Genomic DNA, 22909 nt, shown 5'->3' with positions numbered 1-22909 from the left:
CAAATGGCAAGATTTCATTTCTTTTGATGGCTGCATAGTATTCCATCATATATATATATACCACCTCTTCATTATCCATTCATCTATTGATGGACATCCAGGTTCTTTGGCTATTGTGGACATTTCTGCTATAAACATTCAGGTGCACATGTCCCTTCGGATCACTACATTTGTATCTTTAGGGTAAATACCCAGTAGTGCAATTGCTGAGTTATAGCTCTATTTTCAAATTTTTGAGGTACCTCCACGCTGTTTTCTGGAGTGGCTGCACCAGTTTGCATTTCCACCAACAGTGTAGGAGGGTTCCCCTTTCTCCACATTCTTGCCAGCATCTGTTTCCTGAGTTGTTAATTTTAGCCATTTTGACTGGTATGAGGTGGTATCCCATTGTGGTTTTGATTTGTATTTCCCTGATGCCCACTGATGTGGAGCACTTTTTCATGTGTCTGTTGGCCATCTAGATGTCTTCTTTGCAGAAATGTCTGTTCATGTCCTCTGTCCATTCCTTGATTGGATTATTTGTTCTTTGGGTGTTGAGTTTGATAAGTGTTTTTATAGATTTTGGACACTAGCCCTTTTCCTGATATGTTGTTTGCAAATATCTTCTCCCATTCTGTCAGTTGTCTTTTGGTTTTGTTGACTGTTTCTTTTGCTGTGCAGAAGCTTTTGATTTTGATGAAATCCCAATAGTTCATTTTTGCCCTTGCTTCCCTTGCATTTGTCAATGTTTCTAGGAAGAAGTTGCTGTGGCTGAGGTCAAAGAGGTTGCTGCCTGTGTTCTCCTCAAGGATTTTGTTGAATTCTTTTCTCACAGGTCCTTCATCCATTTTGGGTCTATTTTTGTGTGTGGTGTAAGGAAATGGTCCAGTTTCATTCTTCTGCATGTGGCTGTCCAATTTTCCCAACACCATTTGTTGAAGAGATTGTCTTTTTTCCATTGGACATTCTTTCCTGCTTTGTCGAAGATGAGTTGACCATAGAGTTGAGGGTCTATTTCTGGGCTCTCTATTCTGTTCCATTGATCTATGTGTCTTTGTGCCGTAATGTCTTGATGATGACAGCTTTGTAATAGAGCTTGAAGTCTGGAATTGTGATGCCAGCAATGTTGGCTTTCTTTTCCAACATTCCTCTGGCTATTCAAGGTCTTTTATGGTTCCATATAAATTTTAGGATTATTTGTTCCATTTCTTTGAAAAAAAATAGATGGTATTTTAATAGGGATTGCATTAAACATGTAGATTGCTTTAGGTAGCATAGACATTTTTGCAATATTTGTTCTTCCAATCCATGAGCACGGAACATTTTTTCATTTCTTTGTGTCTTCCTCAAATTCTTTCATGAGTACTTTATAATTTTCTGAGTACAGATCCTTTATCTTTTTGGTTAAGTTTATTCCTAGGTATCTTATGGTTTTGGGTGCAATTGTAAATGGGATTGACTCCTGAATTTCTCTTTCTTCTCTCCTCTTATTGGTGTAAAGAAATACAACTGATTTCTGTGAATTGATTTTATATCCTGACACGTTACTGAATTCCTGTATGAGTTCTAGCAGTTTTGGAGTGGAGTCTTTGTGTTTTCCACATAAAGTATTATATCATCTGGAAAGAGTGAGAGTTTGACTTCTTTTTTTGCTCTTTTGGATACATTTAATTTCTTTTTGTTGTCTGATTGCTGAGGCTAGGACTTCTAGTACTATGTTGAATAGCAGTGGTGATAATGAACATCCCTGCTGTGTTCCTGACCTTTGCAAAAAAAGCTCTCAGTTTTTCTCCATTGAGAATGATATTCGCTGTGGGTTTTTCATAGATGGCTTTGATGATATTGAGGTATATACCCTCTATCCCTGCATTTTGAAGAGTTTTGATCAAGAAAGGATGCTGTACTTTGTCAAATGCTTTTTCAGCATCTATTGAGAGTATCATATGGTTCTTGTTCTTTCTTTTATTAATGTATTTTATCACATTTATTGATTTGTGGATGTTGAACCAACTTTGCATCCCAGGAATAAATCCACTTGGTCATGGTGAATAATCCTTTTAATGTAGTGTTGGATCCTAATGGCTAGTATTTTGGTGAGAATTTTTGCATCTGTGTTCATCAAGGATATTGGTCTGTAATTCTCTTTTTTGATGAGGTCTTTGGTTTGGGGATCAAGGTAATGCTGGCCTCATAAAATTAGTTTGGAAGTTTTCCTTCCATATCTATTTTTGGAACAGTTTCAGGAGAATAGGAATTAATTCTTCTTTAAATATTTGGTAGAATTCCCCTGGGAAGCCATCTGGCCCTGAGCTCTTGTTTCTTGGGAGATTTTTGATGACTGCTTCAATCCCCTTACTGGTTATGGGTCTGCTCAGGTTTTCTATTTCTTCCTGGTTCAGTTGTGGTAGTTTATAGGTCTCTAGGAATACATCTATTTCTTGCAGATTGTTAAATTTGCTGGCATATAGTTACTCGTGATATGTTCTTAAAATTGTTTGTATTTCTTTGGTGTTGGTTGTGATCTCTCCTCTTTCATTCATGATTTTATTTTCTGGGTCCTTTCTCTTTTCTTTTTGGTAAATCTGGCCAGGGGTTGATAAATCATATTAATTCTTTCAAAGAACCAGCTCCTAGTTTTATTGATTTGTTCTATTCTTTTTTTTGGTTTCTATTTCATTGATTTCTGCCTGATCTTTATTATTTCTCCTCTCCTGCTGGGTTTAGGCTTTCTTTATTGTTCTTTCCCCAGTTCCTTTTGTGTAGTGTTAGGTGGTATACTTGAGACCTTTCTTGTTTCTTGAGAATGGCTTATATCACTATATACTTTCCTCTCAGGAATGCCTTTGCTGTGTCCCATAGATTTTGAACCGTTGTGTTTTCATTATCATTTGTTTCCATGAATTTTTTCAATTCTTCTTTAATTTCCTGGTTGACCCATTCATTCTTTAGTATGATGCTCTTTAGCCTCCATGTATTTGAGTTCTTTCTGACTTTCCTCTTGTGATTGAGTTCCAGCTTCAGAGCATTGTGGTCTGAAAATATGCAGGGAATGATCCCAATCTTTTGGTACCAGTTGAGACGTGACTTGTGACCCAGGATGTGATCAATTATGGAGAATGTTCCATGTGCACTAGAGAAGAATGTGTATTGTGTTGCTTTGGGATGGAATATTCTGAATATATCTGTGATGTCCATCTGGTCTAGTGTGTCATTGAAGGCCTTTATTTCCTTGTTGATCTTTTGCTTGGATGATCTGTCCATTTCAGTGAGGGGAGTGTTAAAGTCCCCTACTATTATTGTATTATCATCAATGTGTTTCTTTGATTTTGTTATTAATTGGTTTATATTGTTGGCTGCTCTTATATTAGGGGCATAGATATTTAAAATTGTTAGATCTCCTTGTTGGACAGACCCTTTGAGTATGATATAGTGTCCTTCCTCATCTCTTATTATAGTCTTTGGCTTAAAAGTCTAATTGATCTGATATAAGGATTGGCACCCCAGCTTTCTTTTGATATCCATTAGCATGGTAAATTGTTTTCCACCCCCTCACTTTAAATCTGAAGGTGTCTTTGGGTCTAAAATGAGTTTCTTGTAGGAAGCATATTGATGGTTTTTTTTTTTTTTTATCCATTCTGATACCCTGTGTCTTTTGATGGGGGCATTTAGCCCATTTACATTCAGAGTAACTATTGAGAAATATGAATTTAGTGCCATCATATTGCCTGTAAGGTGACTGTTATTGTATATTGTCTCTGTTCCTTTCTGATCTACTACTTTTAGGGTCTCTCTTTGCTTAGAGGACCCCTTTCAATATTTCTTGTAGGGCTGGTTTGGTGTTAACAAATTCTTTTAGTTTTTGCTTGTCCTGGAAACTTTTTATCTTTCCTTCTATTTTCAATGATAGCCTTGCTGGATATAGTATTCTTGGCTGCATATTTTTCTCATTTAGTGCACTGAATATTTCATGCCACTTCTTTCTGTCCTTCCAGGTCTCTGTGGATAGTCTGCTGGCAATCTAAGATTTTTACCATTGTATGTTACAGACTTCTTGTCCTGACTTGCTTTCAGGATTTTCTCTTTTTCACTAAGACTTGTAAGTTTTACTATTAGATGATGGGATGTGGACCTATTTTTATTGATTTTGAGGGGATTTCTTTGTGTCTCCTGGATTTTGATGCTTGTTCCCTTTGTCATATAGGGAAATTCTCTACTGTAATTTGCTCTAATATAGCTTCTGCCCCCTCCCTTTTTCTTCATCTTCTGGAATCCCAACTATTCTAATATTGTTTAGTCTTATGGTATCACTTATCACTCAAAATCTCCCGTCATGGTCCAGTAGTTGTTTGTCTCTCTTTTGCTCAGCTTCTTTATTCTCTGTCATTTGGTCTTCTGTATCACTAATTCTCTCTTCTGCCTCATTTATCCTAGCAGTAAGAGCCTTCATTTTTTATTGTACCTCATTTATAGCTTTTTGATTTCAGCTTGGTTAGATTTTAGTTCTTTTATTTCTCTAGAAAGGGCTTTTATTTCTCTATACAGGGTTTCTTTAATATCTTCCATGCTTTTTTTGAGCCTGGCTAGCACCTTGAGAATCATCATTCTGAACTCTAGATCTGACATATTACCAATGTCTGTATTGATTAGGGCCCTAGCTTTTGTTATTGCTTCCTGTTCTTTTTTTTTTTTTTTTTTTTTTTTGTGGTGCATTTTTCTGCCTTGTCATTTTATCCTGACAAGAACATATGAATGAGAGAATAAAATACTAGAAGGATGACAAAGACCCCAGAAAAATGTATGCTAACCAAATCAGAAGAAACCCCAAATCAGTCTATATTTAGACTGATGAGTAGAATAGAGCCACCCACTTGATTTTGGGTGTATTTTGGTCTCTTAGAAGAAACTACCTCCCACAATTTTAAAGAAAGAATAATTTATATATATACAAAAATAGGGGTAAACATGATGAAGGGATGGATTATGACTGTGAAGATGAAAATTAAAAAAAAAATCTCAAAAAGGAATTAATAAGATGAGTTGGTTGGAAAGAGAAATAAAAGGGAAGTAGAGAGTATTTGCTCAGACTGGAGAGTAGAACAAAGCCCTGTGCTAGATTTAGGATATATTTTGATATATTGGAAGAATACAAATCCCAAAATTTTTTAGAAGAAAAAACCATATATGTTTGCCAAAAATAAAGCTAGATACAATGAAGGATAATAATGAAGGTTTAAAAAAAAAAAAATATATATATATATATATATATTAGAAAGGTATTGTTAAGATAAACTAGTTAAAAAAATGCTAAAAGAGGAAAGAGGAAAAGTTAAAAAAATTACAATAAGAAAATAAAATTAAAAAAATTCCTTGCAAGACTAAGGAATCATGGGGAGAAAGCCATGAATTCCATGCTTTGTTTTCCCTCCTCTGGAATTCCATTGTTGTCCTTGATCAGTGAACCTAGTCTTGGCTGAATGTTCTTGCTGATCTTCTGGGGAAGAGGCCTTTTGTAGTGACTTTCAAATTTCTTTGCCAGAGGCAGAATTGTGCTACCCTTGCAGGGAGCTGGGTTAAGTAATCTGCCTGTGTTCACTCTCCATAATTTTTGTTCCATGAACGCTTTCGGTAGAGCTCTGGAGGATGGGGATGAAAATGGTGTCCTCCCAGTGCCCGGCCCAGAGGAGCAGAGAGCTCAGGTCCCCAGTCCTCAGTGTGCCCTTGGAAAACAGCGCTCAGTCACTCCTGTCTCACTGGTCTCTGGCCACACTCCAAGCTCACCCCGCCTGTTACCAAGTGTTTTGGCCTCTGGCACACAGCTCTGCTTGGAGTCTCCAAACCCATCAGATTCCTGCCTCCAGAGGAGGAAGGAGAGTCTCCCTGGATCTGCCACTTGTTGGGTCCCTGCTCAAAGAGCAGTGGCCCAGCTGTGTCACAGATCACAGTTTAAGGTAATCCTGAGCTGAGTGCTCACTCCTCGGCCCTGTCTCTGTAGATGGCTTCCCTGCTCTGATACTTGCGAGCTCTGCTACACTTAGACGCCCCCGGTCCTTCTGTGACCCTGTGAGACCTGAGACCACACTGTCCCTGCAAGAGCTTCACTCCTGCTTAGCCTCTAGAGTGATGTCCCTCAGTGGAGCTGACTTCTTAAAGTTCAGATTTTGTGCTCCATTGCTCCACCGTTGCCGGGAGCCAGCCCCTCCCCCTGCAGTCTATCTTCCCATCCCTTCGCATTCACTTCTTCGCAAGTCCTGCCTTTCAGAAAGTGGTTGATTTTCTGTTTCTAGAATTGCTGCACTTCTCTTCGATCTCCTGTTGGATTTGTAGGTGTTCGGAATGGTTTGATAACTATCTAGCTGAACACCTGCAACCTGATGTCATCTCGGTCTGCTCCTCTTCTACCATCTTGAATCTCCTCCTCTTTTTTAACTTTAAAGATTTTATTTATTTATTTGATAGAGAGAGAAATCACAAGTAGGCGGAGAGTCAGGCAGAGAGAGAGAGAGAGAAGCAGGCTCCCGCTGAGCAAAGAGCCCGATGCGGGGCTCGATCCCAGGACACTGAGATCATGACCTGAGCCGAAGGCAGCGGCTTAATCCACTGAGCCACCCAGGCGCCCCCTTTTTTAACTTTAAATTGCATTTTTATTAGAGCATGTGTGGTATGTTTGGCATAATTATTTTTTAATTTACTAAGAATTATTCTATGGACTACTATTGTGATCAAGTTTTATAGTGTCTAGTGTATACTTAAGAAATAGGTATATCCTTTTTTAGTTGGATAAAAAAATTCTATGTGTTTACCTGTCAAATTTTATTAGATGTGTTGTTCAGTGCTTTTCTGTCTTAGAGTTTGTCTGCTTGATCTTTAATGATTAAGAGAAGTATGTTAAAATCTCCCATTATGATGCTTTGTTTTTTAGTTTTTGTCTTTTTAACTGTTTAACCTATATAATTTAAGCATATTTTATCATGTTTCTTTATATTTAGAATTCAAACTTGGTGGAATTTTATCGTTTGTATTCTTTTGTAGGTTACCTTTCTATCTTCAGTGATTTCTTGAAGACATTCTCACAGTCAAAATTTTATTTTCTGAAGTTGGCAAGTAGTACTGAAAGAATTGGTAGTCAGGATTGAAATCTACTAAGCTTTGACTAGTCAAGTGTTAATAGTTAAAAATTAATTGTATGAAGACTTCTGATTCTAGAAAGATGGAGATCTATTTTTCCCTATTATTCCTACTATTTTCAACTATAAACTCTAGATTTTATACATAAAACAAACATAGGAAGATTTCTAAAGCCTGGCTGAGCACACCAGGAAATAAGGAATGACATAGTGGAGTTAGTTTAGTGAATCATCATGTCCTCCTCCTCCTTCTCCACCCCCCACCCCACAACAAATCTTCTTTTTGCCACCCAGACTTGAGACTACACAAACTGGAAAACAGAACATCACTGAGCCATAGGGGGAAAAAAACTCCAACATAAGCCTCTACTCTCTATAGGACCAGTAAAAGAGTAGCCTAGAAAGATACATAATTTTTAGATTATACCATTGTGATTTAGCCAAACACCACAGAAAAACTCTACCCCATTCAAATAAAAATGAATGGAGAACCCAATCTTCCGTCATTGCAAGGCTGTAACAAGATTTTCCAAAACCATTGCTGTGTGGTATTAGAGAAGGTCAGATAAGAAGGCAGGACTTTCATTCCTGCTACAAGTAAGGAGCCCCACCAACAGGTATTTATAGAGAATTTGGACTTCTACCCACTTATGGCCATTCTGAAGCTTCCTTTCTGTCCACATTGTAGTGGTATCATAAGAGTCTGGTAGAGTCAAGACTTGCATCATTTTTCCACAATACTGAGACCAGTTTCAACCAGGTGTTAGTAGAGATTATATGGGGAGCCCACCCAGCAGTAATGAGGTACCAAGATCACCTCAGGTCCCAGTGGAGGCCAAGTAGGGAACTTAGGATATATTAGTGTCTTATAGCTGATATATAAATTACTACAAATAGCCTAAATAAATTACTACAAATAGCCTAAAATGTAGAAATTTATGAGTTACAGTTCTATAAGGTCAGAGGGTGAAATGGACCTTACTGGGCTAAAATCAAGGTATTGTCAGGGCTGAATTACTTCTGAATCTGATTTAACCTTTACTGGGCTGAAATCAAGATATTGTTGGGGCTAATCTCTTTTCTTGCCTTCTACAGGTTCTAGGGGCCACTTGCATTTCTTGGCTCATAGCCCTTTTATCAGTCTTCAAATTCAGAAATAAACCACCTGTAGATCACAGACTGTGACACTCCTGTCCCTTTCTTTGACTTATAAGGACCCTTGTGATTACATGAGCCCACACAAATAATCTAAGAGAATTTATTTCTACGTTTCATGGTATATTAGCAACCTTACTTTTATCCACATTAATCCCCTCTTGTCATGTAACATAATACATTCATAGGTTTCAGGTTTTAGAACCTGGGCATCCATAGGGAGAAGGAAGGCATTATGTTTTTTTTACCACACTAGACTTCTACCTCCACTTGGCAGTAATGAGACAACATCCTTCCCCTCCCAGAGTGCTGCCAAAGAAAGCCAGTGAAAACAGAATGGTTAAATAAAATCAGACGTTCATAACATAACCTGCAATTGTACAAGTTTCAGTTGTAAATCACTTGTTATATAAAGAATTAAAAAATACAGTTAATGTATGCCACTATCAGGAAAACCAGGTTATTAAAATTACCTGAAAAAGATTTTAAATTAACCATGATAATAATGCATTGAACATTTAAAAACACACTTGAAGCAAATGAGTAAATAGAAAGTGTTCAGACTTTTTCTCTATATCTGCAGGTTGAATTTTTATTTTGTCAGTTATTTCCTTCGCTGTTGCAGAAGCTTGTAATCCCATTTGTCCATTTTGTTTTTCTTGCCTATGCTTATGGTGTTTTATCCAATAAATCATTGCCAAGTCCAATGTCAAGAAACTTCATTATGTTTTCTTTTATGGGTTTCATAGTTTTAGGTCTTACATTTAAGTCTTTAATACATTTTGAATTGATTTTTGCATATGGTAATAGAACAGGAGTACAGTTTCATTCTTTTGCATGGGGACATTCAGTTTTCCCAAAACTATATATTGAGGACTTTATTCCCATTGTGTATTATGACATCCTGTTGACAGTGTTTCTGTGGGTTTATTCTTGGGCTTGCTTTTGTATTCCATTGGCTTGTATGTTTTTTTTATGCCAATATCATCCTGTTATGATGACTAACTCTGTAGTATATTTTGGAATGAAGAAATGTGACATTTTCAGCTTTGTTCTTGGTCAGAATTGCTTTGGTTATTTGGGGCCTTTTGTGGTTTTGTGTGATTTTTTTTAACTTTTTTTTTTTTTTTTTTTTAGAAGAGCAATTCATAGCAAAACTGTTTTTCCCCCCTTTGGTGGAATCTTCAGTGTTTTCTACATATACCATGTCATCTGTGAGCAGGGATACTTCCTTACATTTTTCTTTCTTGTCTGGACGCCTTTTAGTTCTTTTTTCTCTCCCTACCCCCATTTGCTCTGGTTAGGCCTATGTTGCATAGAAGTGGTATGCAGATAAATGAGTATGGGGACTGTGGCTTAGGTGCTGAAAAGATAAATTTAGGGATTCAAATAAGCAAGATTCACTTATATTTTTATGGGCAGGCAGATGAGTTGTTGAGGATAAATTCTGGATTTCTGGAAGAACCAGTTGGGTGGATTGGTAATACTTTTATTGATATGGGGAAGACTTGGGAAGTAAAAGGTATCTGACACCAAAAGTTAAAATTTCTGATAATGTATATAAATTCATAAATCATACAGAAACTTGCTTCTTAACTTTAATGGGGCTTAATATCCTGCATTTTCTTAAAATTAGTTTCATTTCTTATATTCCCATATTTTAAATTTTATCATTTTAAGTCATACTTATTGCTATAATTTTCTTACAATAAATTGACATTTTATGGTAAAGTTCAATGAATCTTGAAAGCCACATAAGTCATATAGCCAAAACCAAGGTAACATTTCTGTTACTCCTCAAACACCCTTATGCTCCCTTTGGTTTCAGTGTTGTTCACAACTACTTCCAATCTGTAGTAAACTACTGATCTCTGTTCTTTTTTTAAAGGTTTTTGCCTTTTGTAGAATGCTCCATGGATATTTAGACTTTGTGTATAATTTTTTTAATTAGTAGAGTGCTTTGGAGATTCATCCATATTACTTCATGTGTTGGTATTTTTATTTATTCTGTGAACATAACTGCTGACTGAAAAAAAATACTGTGGAAAATGAGTGAAACGTGCAGTTCTAATGCAATAAATAAAAAGATCTATCTTAATTTCTTAAATATATATTTAGATAAGTATTTGTTAATATTAGTAAAAAAATGACCCGCATTATAGGTTTGTATAAATATATTAGTATTATAACATGATCTTATTTATTTATGTATTATTTTAAAGAATTTATTTATTTATGACAGAGAGAGAGAGTGAGAGATGGAACACAAGCACAGGGGAGCTGGAGAGGGAGAAGCAAGCTCCTCAGCAGGGAGCCCAATATGGGGCTTGATCCCAGGATGCTGGAATCATGACCTGAGCTAAAGGCAGATGCTTAATGACTGAACCACCCTGGCACCCACATATTCGTATTTAATGATCTATCATAAATCATAGTCAATGCTATGTTCATAATATGTAACTTTATCATTAAAAACATGGTATACAATTTATAACTGTGTGATGGTGGATGTTAACTGAGCTTATTGTAGTGCTCATCTCACAATATAGATGTAAATAATAAACCACTATGTTATACATATAAAACTAATAAAATACTATGTCAATCATATATCAATACAAATTTTTAAGAAAAGATATACCTATGCATGAAGTGGTACCATTTTAATAATAGAATGATCAGTTCTCATAGAAAAAAAATTGGAAGTAAATAAACCAAAATATTATCAGTATTGATTTTTATGTAACATCAATATTGATTTTTATATTGGTTTATTTAAGTATGTTATCTAAAACAAACATGCATTGCTTTTAGAACTCTAAAATTATAGTTGAAAATTATATTGCATATGTGCTTTTTAAAAATTATTTATATTGAGTGTGTAAACCTGGTGATTTACAGACCTGTACCCCTGGGGATAAAAATATATGTTTATAAAAATTAAAAAATTAAAAAAAAAGAAAAAAATTATTTATAAATGCTAGACATTTTAAATATATTCAGAGACAATCGATATATCATCAGGAACTTCTAAATAAAGTATGTGTTTAATTAGAAAATGAAAAAGACAAATTTTATTTTCTTATTTTGAAGTCTACTTCAGTGTTTCCTTATTTCTTTCATTCCTAAATTAACTAGAATTGACATAGTATAGCCTGGGAAGTTACAATCATAAGTATAATAAGTTGACTGGAAATTGTTACATTTTTAAAATTTTTTTTAAAGATTTTATTTATTTACTTGAAAGAGAGTGTGAGAGAGAGAGCATGAGAAGGGAGAGGGTCAGAGAGAGAGGCAGACTGCCTGCTGAGCAGAGAACCCCATGCACAACTCAATCCTGGGACTCTAGGATCATGACAGGATCCTAAGGCAGTCACTTAGCCAACTGAGCCACCCAGGTGCCCAGTTTTTTTGGAGTCTGATGCCTACCTTCAAGAAATTTCCTGTTAGCACTATGGTCTTCTCTCTTGAAAGAGATATTTACAGAAATTTTTACATTTTAATATTCCATCTGGACTGTAGAAGTGGTTGCTCAATAGCCTGAGGTATTCATAGTATTTGAAGTATTGTCAAAGGGGCCACAACGTAAAGGTAATAAAAGTTCTTCCCAAATATGTTTTCTGTAGGTGTTCTTTGCATATGTCTTGTTTTCTACTTGGAAGTCATTGATACTACTATATATTTCAACATAGAAAATAGAATCAATGAGTAGGAGATCAAAAGTAATGCAGGTTTATTGTTTTTCTGCATTGAAAGTACATAAAGCATATGGTGGGAAATTTTCTGTAGTGTTTAAACTAATTTCATAAATTCACTGGGCAAGCAGTTCTGTGAACTTTTATTTCTGTGTCTATTTATTAACTGTAGTGTGTAAGATATATTCCACAGCTTTCTGTACTATCATAGAAAATAAAGAAACTTGAGGACAGAAGAGAGCAATTCAGAAAATGGCACGAGTTATTAAGTCTTTTGATCTAAAATTACTGCCTACTTTTTCACCTTTTGGATTTAAGTTCTGTAAATATCTCTTTCAAGAGAGAAGACCATAGTGCTAACAGGAAATTTCTTGAAGGTAGGCATCAGACTCCAAAATAACAAAATCCAGTTTTTAGGTGGTATCCAATAGATTTTTGTACCATAAAATGGATCTGGCTGTAGGACAACTAATGATAAAAATTTAGACTCCCCCGCCCCTCCAAAAAAACCACAAAACACTGTTGAGTTTGACTGTTTTAGATTCTTTGTATAAGTGGCGTTTTGTAGTATTTGCCTTCTTTTTCTGATGTATTTCACCTTATCACAATTATGCGTAGAATCTAAAAGTACCAAACTCACAGAAATAGAGATCAGACTTGTGGCTGATAGAGGCAGGAGTGGGAAATAGTAGAATTGGATACATCAGAAAAAAATGGTGCAATATTTCAGTTATAAGATAAATTCTGGGGATATGATGTGTAACATGATGAGTATAGTTAAAAGTACTGTATTGTATATTTAAAAGTAGCTAATAGAGTAGATCTTAGAAGTTTTTGTTATGAGAAAAATGTATCTATGTGAGGTGATGGATATTAACTAAACTTACTGTGGTAATCATCTATCTCTCTATATATCTATAGACATATCTATAAATATCTATCTATATATCTATCTATAGATATGTCTATAGATGTATCTATAGATATTGATATATAGATATATATATCGATATATATATAGATAGATAGATAGATATTTATATATATAAACAAACAGTATAATATTAATTTTGGGTGTATAATATAATAATTCAACAATTCTGTACATTTTTCAGTGCTCATTAAGATAACTGTATTTTTATTTTCCTTTATTTTAGTACTCCCCCAACTAACCTTTCCTCTGACAACCACCAGCTTGTTCTCTTTAAGAGTCTGTTTTTTTAATTTATTTTTTTAATTGTCTCTCTCTGTTTGTTTTCTTTCTTAATTTCCACATATGAGTGAAATCTTATGGTATTTGTCTTTTTCTGACTGACTTGTTTAGCTTAGCATTATACTCTCCAGCTTCATCCATGCTTTTGCACATGGCAAGATTTCATCTTTTTTATAGGTGAATAATCAACCAGTGTGTGTGTGTGTGTATACACCACATATTTATGCATTCATTTACTGAGGGACACTTGGGCTACTTCCATAGCTGACTATTGTAAATAATGCTGCAGTAAACATTGGGATGTATGTATCGCTTTGAATTCGTGTTTTAGTATAGTTTTGCTAAATATCTAGTAGTGGTTTTACTGGATTATAGGGTAATCCCATTTTTAACTTCTTGAGGAATCCCCATATTGTTTTCCAGAGTGGCTATACCAGTTTGCATTCCCAACAGTGCATAAAGTCTCTTTTTTCTCCACATTCTTGCCAATACTTCTTGTTTCTTGTGTTGTTGATTTTTAGCCATTCTTACAGGTGTGAGGTGATACCTCATTGTAGTTTTGATTTTCATTTCCCTGATGATGTGTGATGACGAGCATCTTTCATGTGTCTGTTGGTTATCGGGATGTCTTTTTTGGAGAAATGTCTGTTCATGTCTTCTGCCCATCTTTTAATTGGATTATTTGTTTTTTGGGTGTTCAGTTTTATAAGTTCTTCATATGTATTGGATACTAATCATTTATTTGATATGTCATTTATAAATATCTTCTCCAATTCAGTAAGGTGTGTTTTAGCTTTATTGATTGTTTCCCTCCCTGTGCAGAAGCTTTTTATTTGGATGTGGTCCCAGTAGTTTAATTTTGCCTCTATTTCTCTTGTCTCAGTAGACATATCTTTAAAAAAAAAAAAAAAAAAGTTAACTATGGCTGATGGCAGAGAAATTACTGCCTCTGCTTCCTTCTAGAATTTTTATAGTTTCATGTCTTATATTTAGGCCTTTAATCCATTTCGTATTTATTTTTGTGCATGGTATAAGAAAGTGGACCAGTTTTATTCTTTTGCATGTAACTGTCCAGTTTTCCTGGTACCATTTGTCAAAGAGACTGTATTTTCCCCCATTGCATATTCTTTCCTTCTTCATTGAAGATTAACTAATTTTATTATTGTGGGTTTATTTCTGGATTTTCTATTCTGTTCCATTGATCTATGTGTCTGTTTTTGTGCTAGTACCGTACTGTTTTGATTCCTATACTTTAGCATAACTTGAGGTCTAGAATATTGATATCTAGTTTTGTTTTTCTTCTGTAGGGTTGCTTTGGCTATATCTAAGACTGCTTTTGTGGTTCCATACAAATTTTAGGGTTGTTCTAGTTTTATAAAAAATGTTCTTGGTATTTTGATAGGGATTTTGTTTTAGGTAGTATAGACATCTTAACGATATCTGTTCTTCCAATTCATTAGCATGGGATGTCTTTCCATTTCTTTGTGTTGTATTCAGTTTCTTTCCTTAGTGTTCTATAGTTCTCGGGGCATGCATCTTTCACCTCTTTGGTTAAGTTTATTCCTGGGTACTTTATGATTTTTGGTGTAGTTGTAAATGAGATTTTTTTTTTTTAAATTTCTCTTTCTGCTTCATTATTAATGTATAGAAATACAACAGATTTCTGTATGTTGATTTTATATCCTGCAACTTTACTGAATTCATTTCTTAATTCTAGTAGGGTTTTTTGGTGGAGTTTTTAGGGTTTTCTATATATTGTATCATGCCATCTGCTAATAATGAAAGTTTTACTTTTTCCTTGCTAATTTAGCTGCCTTTTATTTAATTTTGTTATCTGATTGCTGTAGCTAGGACTTCCAGTACTACGTTGAAATAAAAGTGGTGAGAGTGGACATCTTGTCTTGTTGCTGACATTAGGGAAATAGTTCTGTTTTTCCCTGTTGAGTGTGATGTTGGCTATGGGTTTTTCATATATGGCCTTTATTATGGTTAGGTGTGTCCCCTCTAAACCTACTTTGTTTTGTCATGAATGGATGTTGCACTTTTTCAAATGATTTTTTGCAATCGTTGAAATTATCATATTGGTTTTATCTTTTCTCTTATGGATGTGACATATTACATCAATTGATATGTAAATATTGAGCCACCTTTGGAACCTGTGAATAAATCCCGCTTGATTATGAGGATTTTTTTATTTAAGATGTATTGATTTGGTTTGCTAATATCCCATTGAGAATTTTTCCCTTTGTTCATCAGAGATATTGACTTGTAGTTTTCTTTTCTTTTCTTTTTTTTTTTTTGGGTGGTGGCTTCATCTGGTCTTGGTATCAGGGTAATACTGGTCGCATAGAATGAATTTGGAGGTTTTCCTTCTATTTTTTGGAATAGTTTGAGGAGAATAGGTATTAACTCTTCTTTCTTTATAATTTTTTTTTTAATTTTATTTATTTTTTTGACAGAGACAAAGAGAGAAAGGGAACACAAGCAAGGGGAGTGGGAGAGAGAGAACAGGTATCCCACAGAGCAGGGAGACTAATGTTGGGCTGGATCCAAGACCCTAGGATTATGACCTGAACCCAAGATTGATGCTTAATGACTGAGCCACCCCAGTGCCCCTTAACTCTTCTTTAAATGCATGTTGTAATTTGCCTGTGAAGCCATCTGGTTTAGACTTTTGTTTGTTAGGAATTTTTTGATTACTGATTTATTTATTGCTGGTAATTTGTCTTCAAATTTTCTATTTCTTACTGCTTCAGTTTTGGTGGATTTTATGTTTCTAGGAACTTATCCATTTCTTCTAGGTTGTCTAATTTGTTCATACAATTTTTCATAATACTCTTTTAAAATTATTTCTATTTCTGTTGTGTTGTTATTAGTTCTCTTCTTTGACTTATTTCACTTAGCATTATCCCTTCTAGAACCATCCATGTTGTTTTTTATTTTATTTATTTGAGAGAGAGAGAAAGCATGAATGATTGTATATTTTATTTCTGAGCAAAATTAAGTCTAGATTTTGGACCCATATCAAGAAATGCATGGAGATTCAAGTAAGAATATTCAGGATAGAAACCTTATTAGAGTCATAGTTAATGGGTGGTAAATATTTGTAATACAGACTTTGAAACAAAAAAAAATTCAGGGAAAGAAGTAACAAGATTGTGGGGATCAAAGCGTAAATATCTGTGTTATTAGTCATTTTCATCTCATTTCATAGGGTCTTCAATTAAAGTGGTCTACTTCATGAAATAATTCTATGGCATGCAAAATGCCAAAAATTTTTGCACTCTTTTTTGGTGTTCAAGTCATAATAAGATGATAAAAACTGATACTTAAATATCTGCTGTTGATACCAAGTTCTAATTTATTGAGTAATTACATGGATATGGTTATATATACTAAATCAAATGTTCATGGTATTTTGGACTGGACATTAAATGTAGTTTCTAATAACATATTTTCCCTATACTAGGACTTTCCCTTATAGATTGTTTCATGACCACAAAAAAGATTAAGAGGCAAATTAATTTAATGTTATATATCTATGGTTAAATATACTCAATATTCTGGGGTCAGTTGAAATAAAAGCAAACTTGGGGAAAATTAGTTTTACTGTCTTTTTTTGAAAATAGGAAATAAACATTTCATCTTTATTTTTTATTTTTTAAATTATATTTTTAAGAGAGGGAGAGAGGGTGTGGGTGAAGGGGCAGAGGGAGAGAGAGAGAGAATCTGAAGCAGGCTCCAAACCCACAGTAGAGCCTCACTTGGGGCTTCATTTTACAACCCTCTCATGGCCTGAACTGAAATCAAGAGTTGGACACTTAACTGAATGAGCCACCAGGTACCCCTACATATTTCATTTTTAAATTTGAAAATACTAGCTCACTATAAATTAAAACCATTGATGTGAAGTTGTTTACTAATAAATGTAATTCTGTTTGCTTGCTCTCATTAATTTGTATAACAAAATACTTATAGATTACCCTTGTTATTTATTTAACTTTAATTAAGTGAGATGATATTAAGAAGTTTTTTGAAAATGTTTTTGCCAAGAATCAGGGAATATGTACTTGTTTCTTATGCCAAATTCACTCCTGAAATTCCTAAAAAAGAGATATGTATATAGATAGATATATCTATAGATCTATATAGCTATATATATGTATGTATATATGTATGCACATACAGAGAACAAAACAGATAGATTTAATATTATAATACAAGCTGGAATTTTGCTCCTATTCTTGAGTACAGAATTCTAGTGAGCTATATAGTATCCTGGAGAAATCACTGTGAAGACAGAATTTCCCTAAGACAACAAATAATGAAATAGGAAATTTTCAAGAAGGAGCAGAGCATCCTACACAGCTAAAATTACATCTAAATAAGGAACTAAAGATGGTAGACTTCTTTTGCCAACCTGGACATACTGAAAATAAACAAAGTATAAAAGGAAAAGTAATTCATTCAAATACTTTAAGTTTTACTGAGAAGTTTTGTACATGTCTTTTGCTCTAAAACCTGTCCTTGATAAATCTAACTGTAACTTATGAGAAGAAAACCCCCAAAATCGGTACCTCTGACATTTACCCATTTTAGAACTTCCATTCAGCATTTTAATTGCCCATCAAAAGTCATATTCTTAATATTAAACAGGCATCACATATTAAATATGTCAAAATTGGAGTTCATGTTCTCATTTTTAGAGTCCTATTCTTTTATCATCTAACTTGATTAATAGTGCAGCCAGCAGCCTTATGTTTCTCTTAAATAAAATATAATGTATAAGTATTTTTTTCTTGCTCTTCATATCTAGCCAATAAGATATTCTGTTGATTAGTTGTCCACTGTATCATATACATGTATTCATAAACACTTGCCATTCTTACCCACATGATAATTTTTATATTTTTATTTTAAATAATATAATTATTAAAATATAAGCAAAATATTAAAAAAATACATGAAATGCCTATATACCCACTCCTAGTTTTAAACCAATATTAACATTTTGCCATATGCATTTTAGGTGTTTTAATTAAGTAACATTTTCCTTCTTTCTGACAAAAACAATGTGAATTGCTGACTGCCTTCCCTGCACTGCAAACTGAAGATGACTTATAAGTAAAGGGTTGTGGAAGAATCTGAAAAACTAATGTAAAACTTTGAGGGATTCTTAAGAAAGAACATACTTGTTTTCTAAAGAAAACGACTGAAAATAGGGAGATAGAGTGGAATAGGAGAGCTTTTTAGTTAGGTTATTTGCTCTGTCCTTCCACCCAACTTGTGAAATAATACTCTTAAAAGATTTTTTTTAGAATTAATTTATTTCTAAGGGCGCCTGGGTGGCTCAGTGGGTTAAAGCCTCTGCCTTTGATTCAGGTCATGATCCTGGGGTCCTGGGATCGAGCCCCACATCAAGCTCTCTGCTTAACAGGGAGCCTGCTTCCCCCTCTCTCTCTGCCTACCTTTCTGCCTACTTGTGATCTCTGTCAAATAAATAAAGAAAATCTTAAAAAAATAGTTTATTTCTAGTAAAAATACATTTGAAATGTCAAGGGAGATATGATGATTAAATTATCAGGAATACAGTTCTCACAAAGTTTGTGTACTCTCTAAACTACTTCTGGAGCAATAAAAGAGAGACAAGGAATGGAAGAAAGAAGCAGGGGAGAGGAGTGCTGCTGTTTACTCCCTCTGATTTATGGAACCCCTCAAGATTCTGTAAAGTTTCATTTGGAAAATTTTTCATAATGATTTTCTTTTCTGTCTCCATGCTTTGCACAGAGCATCTATCCCTAGTCTCTCTCTCTCTGCCTTGCCTCTCTCACAGTGATATTTGTTGGTAGATCTGTGAATCCTCAATCATCTATGTCTACTTCTCTCTCTTCTTTACTTCCATCCTACCTAACTCCCTATCTGTGTGATTAATATTTATTGTAGTATTGTATGTACACTGTAAGGGATCCAAATTTAATCAGTTGTATAAGTTGATGAATATTTACAGTCATGTATAACCTTTAATCTCCCCTCAATGCCTGTGGCAGTGTTGACTCTAATTAGAATATTTTATACCCATTTAGCATAAAGTTAACAAACCACAATATTTGGCAGGTTTGCTGTGCACTTATTATTAAACTAGGAGCTTTTTTAGGTGGGTAAGCTATTTATTGTAATACATACAATTTGTAGACTAATTGGATGCATCATCAATATATTATTTAGATATAAAACTGGCAAATCCCACAACTCCTTACTAACTCCATCTGTACTCAATTCTTACTTATCCATCCATTCCAAAAACGTATCCTGGAATGCGACCATTCAAGACACTCGTACACACGTGGCTCCCTGAGACCCTCCGCTGAGTTGAGGTATCTGGGAGCAGACTTGAGGACTAGGGTCAAGCTGAGCATCTGACTTCTGGTTTGTGGTGGGGGGCGGGTGGGTGAAGGTGGGCGTGGACTCAGGGGCATGTAGGTCTCTTCATTCTGAGGGCACTGCATAGCTATAAATGGCATGGGTTCCTACAGGGTGGCAGGTGGACTTCTGGGGTGTGGCTCAGGAGTCCCCAATCTGGAGGGCTTGGGGGCCAGGTTTTTGGGGACAGAAGGCTGAAAACCCAAGCTAGGGTTAGGGTTAGGGCCTGGGGGCACGGCAAGCCCCATCTGCTGGTGCTGAGGTGGGTGCCCCAAGGAGCTGAGTTGAGGACAGGGGACAGACAGTGCAACAGGCTCCAGGTTGGTGGCTGAAAGAGGGGTTCCCCCAAAGGTGGGGGTGGCCTCATGGGGGCATGCAGGTTTCTCCTGCTCTGAGGGTTCTGTGCAGTTCTAGATGGCATGGTTTCCTCCTGGTTGGCAGGCGGACTCCTAGGGTGTGGCTCCAACATCTCCAATGTGGAGGGCTTGGGGGCCAGGCCTCTGGGGACGGAAAACCCAACATAGGGTTAGGCTTAGAGCCTAGGGGCATGGCAGGCCCAATCTGCCAGCACTGAGGTGGGTTCCCCAAGGGGCTGAGTAGAGGGAGGGTTTGGCCTCCTGTACACCTGGAGTTGAGAATGCTTTCTTGCAGGGTTAGGACCACAACCACTCAGGACCACAGGCCAGGGCCAGGCATCTCCTCTGAAGGCCTGCACCACTGGAAGTGAGTTCATCGGGGGTCACCAAATCGATAGCGATTTGGGCAGAAAGCTCATGAGAATTGGCCAGCGTTTTACTGCGATTTGGGCCGCATGTGTGCCTGAGGTTTGGAGCACTTTCTCCTAGCTGCACGTTGCTACCATGAAGGACCACGGGCAAAGGCCATGCGGCTCCCCTGAGGGCCCCTGCTGAGATGAGGTCCCCGGGGGCGAGTTGAGGGAGGGGGTCAAGCTGAGTATCGGGCGCCCAGTTTGTGGGCCATGGAGTGGTAGCCTCAGGGGGACATGCGGGTTTCTCCTGCATGTCCCTGCTCCAGATGGCATGGTTTCCTCGCAGGTGGCAGGTGGACTGCTGGGGTATGGCTGAGGTATTCTCAATCTCGAGAGCTTGGGACCAGTTCCCTGGGGACACAAGGCTGAAAACCCAAGCTAGAGTTAGGGTTAGGGCCTAGGATCATGGCCGGCCTGATCTGATGGTACTGAGGCAGGCTCCCCAAGGGGTTGGGTTGAGGACGGGGTCAGGCGGCGCCTCAGGCTTCAGGTTGGTGGCCATATGAGGGGTGCCCATGAAGATGGGGGTTATTTCAATGGGGCACACAATTTTCTCCTGCTCTGAGAGTTCTGTGCAGCTCCAGATGTCAAGGTTTCCTCCTTGTTGGCAGGCGGACTCCTGGGGTGTGGCCCCAGCATCTCCATTGTGGAAGACTTATGGTCAGGCTTTTGGGGATAGAGCCTGAAAACCCAATGTAGGGTTATGCTTAGGGCCTAGGGTCATGGCAGGCCCGATTTGCCAGAGCTGAGGTGGGCCCCCCAAGGGCTGAGTAGAGCCAGGGCTTGGCTTCACGTGCACCTGGTGTTTAGAGCGCTTTCTCACAGGGTCAGGACTAGGGACCATGGGGCAGGCCCAGGCATCTCCCCTGAAGACCTGCACCACTGTAAGGGAGTTTGCTGGGGTTCTTTAGCCAAAACTCACAAGCTTTTAGCCCAAATCTATATCAATTTGGGCAGAAAGCTCATGAGAATTGGCCGGCATTATGCAGTGATTTGAGCCATGCATGTGACTGTTGTTCAGAGAGCTTTCTCACTAGGTGCACTTTGCAACCGTCAAGCACCACAGGCAAAGGTCATGCAGCTCTCCTAAGGGTCCCCACTGAGGAGAGCTCCTCGGGGACTGAGTTGAGGGAGGGGTTCAGGTTGAACATCAGGCCCCGGGTTTGTGGTGCTGAAGGATTTGTGGTCCTTGGGGGGCAGGCAGGTTTCTTCCGCTCTGAGGGTTATTTGCAGCTCCAAATGGCATGTTTTCCTCCTGTTTGGCAGGTGGACTCCTGGGTTGTGGCTCAGGAGTCCCCAATCTCAAGGGCTTAGGGGCCAAGTCTCTGGGAACAGAAGGCTGAAAACCCAAGTTAGGGATAAGGATAGGGTCTAGAGACATGACAGGCCTATCTGGCAGTGCTTAGTCAGGCTCTCCGGGGGGCTGAGCTGAGGATGGGGTCAGGCGGCACCGTCAGGCTCCAGGTTGGTGGCCAGGGGAGGGATGCCTCAAAGGTGTTGGTGGCCTTAGGGGGGCATGCTAGTTTCTCCCAAGCTGAGGTTTCTGTGAAGCTTCGAATTGGACGGTTTTCTCCTGTATGTCTGGCGGACTCCTGGGTTGTGGTTCAGACGTCTGCAGTGTGCAGGGCTGGGGGTCAGGCCTCTGGGGATGGAAGCCTGAAAACCCAAGGTAGGGTTAGGCTTAGGGCCTAGGGCTAGCACTGAGGGAAGTTACCCTGGGGGTGAGTAGAGGGAGGAGTTGGCCTTACATGTGCCTGGTGTTGAGAGGGCTTTCTCGCAAGGTTCCGGCCATGACCACTTGGGACAACAGACCAGGCCCAGGCATCTCTCCTGAATGCCCGCACTGGTGGAAGTGAGTTCACATGGGTCTCCAGCCAATTCTCACGAGCTTTCTGCCCAAATCAATATCGATTTGGTCAAAAAGCTCATGAGGATTGACTGACATTGTGCAGCGACTCGGGTTACTCAGGTGCCGGTGTTTGTAGTGCTTTGTAGCTAGGTACGCATTGTGACCGTGAGGAACCACGGGCCCAGTCCACGTGGTTCCCCTGAGGGACTCCACTGAGGTGAGGTACCTGGGGCCTGAGGTGGGGGTGGTCAGGATGAGCATCAACCCTGGGACAGAGACTGTCAACCCAAACGTGGGATGGGGCAAATGCCTAGGGTCATGGCAGGCCTGATCTGCCAGTGCCAGAATGGGCACTACAGGGCGGTTGAGTACCTGGAGGCATTGGTTTCATGTGTCCGTGGCTCATTGAGGGCTTTCTTCCAGGGTTTGGGCCACAACCACTCAGGACCCCAGTCCATGCCCGGCAGGGGCCCTGCAGTTCCACACAGCTGGAAAGAAGTTCGTTGGGGGTTTTCTGGCCAACTGTCACAAGCTTTCTGTCCAAATGATATCAATTTGGTCAGAAAGCTCGTGAGAATTGGCTGGTGTTGGGCAGCAATTCGGTCTTCACTGGTGTCCTTGGTCTCACAAGGTGTGTGTCGCTGCCATCCGTGATCACGCGCCTGGCCCACTCAGCTTCCCTGAGGTCCACCACACAATAAAGCT

This window comes from Mustela erminea, chromosome 15 (genome assembly GCF_009829155.1).
Source record: "Mustela erminea isolate mMusErm1 chromosome 15, mMusErm1.Pri, whole genome shotgun sequence".
Lineage (NCBI taxonomy): Eukaryota > Metazoa > Chordata > Mammalia > Carnivora > Mustelidae > Mustela > Mustela erminea.
This window is presented reverse-complemented; position numbering follows the sequence as displayed.